The following is a 4504-nucleotide window of genomic DNA, read 5'->3' as shown; positions in this document are numbered from 1 at the left end:
TACCGTTAAATGATCGGCCATAATCTATGTATCGCTGTGGTTTACCACAAACTCTTTATCTACCCATAGATGGTACATGGAGGATATGTAATTTCTAGCCTGAGTATTATGAATATATCGACATGATATTCTTCAAAAACCTAATACTTGAAAATGCTATTAATAAAAAAAGGGTGGTGCTATTGACACACCCATTTTCTCTATTCACACACCTCCTCTATTTTTCTATTAGTTTAATTCAATTTATTGTTACAAATTGCCCTAACTACCCTCCCTTAAAATTCTGATTATTTTTTTTTTTTTTCTATTTAGCAATTCAATCATGAATCAATTATCATTAAAATTGCAAAGTTTGTCCTCATACGAGTAGGAGGGCAAAGTTTTACTCCTTTGTTGTCTGGGGTTCCAATATTGCACCTAACTTATTAAAGTTTCTTGTCTATTGATTGGCAATAAGCCATTTTCAAACGTAGTCTGCAAATTTAGAAAATTTCTAGGTACAACAAAAACAAAAAACAAAAAATAAAAAATAAAAAAATTGGACAATGGTATGAAACTCTACATTAATTTTAGATAACTATATTGAAAGAACACTCACCTATAAATAAAAGTTCAACATTAGGCTGAAAAAAACACTAGACTTTGGTACATTATTTCCGGTATGTAACAAGTAGATCCTATGCAATAATATCTCACATGTTGCAAAATTACATCCAAAGAAAATACAATAGCACTCCAGTCAAAAGATTGTTGTTACGTAATGGCACTACGAATCTGCAACAAAACATAAACAGAAAGAGCAGAATGTTAGTTAATGCAGAGTTTTATAATGGATATCAGTAGTCACATAAACTTTATTGATTAGTTCCTCATTACTCAAAACTTAACTTATTCGTGCAAAATCTAAAGATCATGGTCAAAATAAGAAGGAATCACAAAGAATTTTGAAGTCCTCGTCTGCGGGAAAATAAGATTTTAGAACTTGGTGATGATTGACCTGTAAAATAGAAAAAAAGAAAAAAGAAAAATAATTAGAATTGCAAGGGATGGTAGTTAGGGTAATTTGTAAAAATAAATTGAATTAAAGTAATAGAAAAATAGAGGGGGTGTGTGAATAGAGAAAATGGGTGTGTGAATAGCACCACCCTAAAAAAAATGCACTTATTTGTTGGTGAAGAAATCTTCAGAGAAATAAAATAAGTGGTTTTGGTGTTTTAAAAGATGACAAATGAAATGCAAATATAATGTTGATAAAAATTAAAAAGAAATTTGGGGCGAGAGAGGCTCGAACTCTCGACCTCAGGATCACTCAGAAGCTATGAGACCTACGCGCTAGCCAACTGCGCCACCGCCCCTTGATGTTAGGGAGGTCAACCATATTGGTTAATATCCAACTCTGAGTAGTTTTCCCCTTGATATTGACAATGTTACGTTCATTCTTATTCTGTGTTGCGCACCTGTACTGCTGTACGATTTCTTCACTCTAGTAATTTGAACAAATATGTAACATGCAATTAGACAAAAAAAAAAAGTCGAATGATTAGGGCATTGGTTTGCCACGAGCTAAGGACATTTTGACGAAATATTCATTGATTAAATTGGTCCGAAATACTCTTCGACATAAACAATATACATGATTAGATTAAAGTTTTCTCAGTTATCTCCTTGTGAGGTGAAGATAGATTTATAGAGAATAATGTAGAGTTCTAGCTTACCATACATTAGTCGTATTGATTAGGCTTTAATGCGGTTAAGTGGATCTACTGGGATTATGTTCTCCCTATTTCTTGTGGAAAAATACTTTGAAATGGTTCTCCCTTGACTCTTTTTTCTTTTTGGGTAATTTTTTTTTTATTTTTTTTATTTTTAGTTTTTTTATATCCAATCAATTGTACTAACAGCAAAGGAGTATTACTTTACCGAATATTTGGACACTGCCCCTATTCGACATCACAAACTCTGTTCCCATATAGTTTTTTTGGCACACTATCGTATTGGGCTCGTATTGGGTTTGATCTTTGTCACAAGCTATCGTATTGCGCTGCTCGTCTCACCCGTTGGGATTCGAATACAAACTCTAGGGATTAGAGACCCAATCTCCTTCCAAAGTTCTTGAAACTGTTTTCGCTTTTGTTCATAGCAGTGGTGACATGGCTAGGTTACGTTAAACGTACAGTGTCGGTATAGTACGTACGTAGTGCTATGAATTACATAAATTATGTACAAAGGTATTGAAAATTTGATAGGTAGATGGGGCAGGTGTGAATGATTGAAAACTATAGCTATTTAATGGTATGTTTCGCCTGCAGGGACTGTAGGCTGACTGTCTGAATTTGAAATGACCAAACAAAATCTTGCAAATATTAATGGAGTCATCAGAGAACTTCAATTCCTCACATAAATTATTGGGAAAATGATTATTTACCTAATTTTGGGGTTAATTAACCCCATTTACCCAAACACTCTAAGATTGCCCACTTACACAACAGTTTTTATTTTTAAACTCCACTTACCCAAAACTCTAAGAGTTGGACCTGTTTTCTTCATATTTTTGGACTGTTTTGCCCTTTTTTAATTGTCAAAGCTGAAAATTGAAACAGAAAGAGACTTAGAGAGAGAAACTCCCCGATTATAGAGAGAGAAGCTCTGCCATTTTAGAGAGAGAGAGGAGCTGTGCAATTTATGGAGTGAGAGGAGCTCTGCAAATTCGAGAGAGAGAGGAGCTCTGCGATTTCGAGAAGAGAGAGAAACTGTGTGATTTCCGAAGAGAGGAGCTCTGCGATTTCTAGAGAGAGAAGCTCTGCGATTTCTAGATAGAGAGAGGAGCTGTGCTGTGATTATCACCATAGACCGAGATCGAGCTCTTGTTTGTGTTCCTCCTTCATCGCGGTTTGATTCTTTTCTTTATCGATCTCTAAATTTTTGATTTTAGCTCGGTTTAATTTGTTTGATTTGAATTTCTAAGTCTTTTTGTGTACATTGTGTTAGTTTTGAATTGCTTTGTTAACTTCGAACTGATTTTGGTGAATTTGAGATTCGTGTTAAGTTTGAACTGGTTTTTTTTACTTTGATCTTCGTTTCGTTTCGTATTTGTTGATTCTGTTTGTTCTGAAACAGTTAGATTTCATATTTTCTAGTTCTAACGAAATATTAGTTGTGTTCAGAGCAATTTGTTATTGTTTCTGAAGTGTTTTTTTGGTAGTTCTGGCCATATTATTGGGGGGGCAATAATCTGTCTTAATTGTTATAAAGTCTCTATAATTGTTGTTTAATGATCTTTTACTTTTTGTTCATAGCAATTTGTTACATTTTCTGAAATGTTTTGGTAGTTCTGACTACATTATTGGGGGGCAATAATGTGTCTTAATTGTTATGAAGTCTCTATAATTGTGTTCAGTGATATTTTCCTTTGTGTTTAAAGACTGCTTCTAATGTTTTTTGGTAGTTCTGACTATATTATTGGGGGGCAATAATCTGTTTATTGCGGGGCAATAATATATTTTTTTTGTTATTTTTTTGCAGGAATATGGGTAATCCTTTGGTTGTTACTTGCATTTATTCTTGCGAAGAGGCCACCTGGGAGGCCTAGGGTGAAGCGGTTCAAGTCAAGTGGAGAGTGTGAAAAAAAAAAGCCAATTCGTTGCGGTCGATGTGGCAAAATGGGTGCTCATAACCTGATTATTTGGGGACTTCAATTCACCAAGTATTGAATTTCAATACCTGTACTTTTGTAAACTAATTTAAAACCAAACTGAGTTACTTTTGACCATCTATAAAAAAAATTATTGGGGGGGCAATAAACTTTTTATGACCCCCCCAATAAACCTAGGGAAAATCGTCTGTACAGTACCTGACCTTTTCCCCATTCTAAACTTCAGTACCTCACGTTCAGAAAATATTAGAACGGTACCTGAGGTTTTGACCCTGACCGAAGATTGGTACTTGGTGCCGTTAGCTCCGTTACAAAAATTGACAGCTGGCATATTTTGATCATTAAATGACCAATTTACCCTTTAGTTTTTGTTTTCTTTATTTTTTTTCGTATAATAAAAAAAATTCTATTAGTTTTGAAAAATTATTTAAATTTTTGGTTTGTCAAATTTTATCTTTCGAGCCCGTAGGATTAAACTAGGTGTTGTTTCAAGATTGTAGAATTTACGGAGGATTTTTTCGTACACCCGAGCTATTTTAAATAATTTTTGGAAGTTGGTAATATCCAAAAATATAATTAAAAATAGAAACTAGAGGCGGTTTAATCTTGAGCGTCCATTTTAATCACCGTTGGATTTGACTATATATAAGTTGAACCAGCTTGAGGAGCACCAGATTACAGCCCAGACCGGCCAGCACCAAACGTCAGACAGGCGTCGTTCGACTCATCTCGGCATCGCGAACTGGAGCTCGGTCGTCCCTGCTCTGAACTACCGGCGACGGAGGCAGGAAGAAGCCCGAAAACTTCTCGGGTTCACCGGCGGGTTTTTCGATTCCGGCTTGGTCATAGCGT

At 35.1% G+C, this 4504-nt stretch overlaps 1 non-coding gene across 1 annotated transcript; it reads right to left on the bottom strand.

Moving 5' to 3' along the window:
* Nucleotides 1-1270: 1270 nt before the first annotated feature.
* TRNAM-CAU (transfer RNA methionine (anticodon CAU)) lies at nt 1271-1355 on the bottom strand. Its single transcript is given in 2 exon segments — nt 1271-1306; nt 1318-1355. It is a non-coding gene; the product is annotated as a tRNA-Met (tRNA).
* Between the last annotated feature and the right edge of the window lie 3149 nt (nt 1356-4504).

The sequence above is a fragment of the Rosa rugosa genome, chromosome 4, assembly GCF_958449725.1.
Source record: "Rosa rugosa chromosome 4, drRosRugo1.1, whole genome shotgun sequence".
Classification (NCBI taxonomy): Eukaryota; Viridiplantae; Streptophyta; class Magnoliopsida; order Rosales; family Rosaceae; genus Rosa; species Rosa rugosa.
The sequence above is the reverse complement of the archived record's forward strand: the minus strand, read 5'-3'. Positions and strand labels throughout refer to the sequence as shown.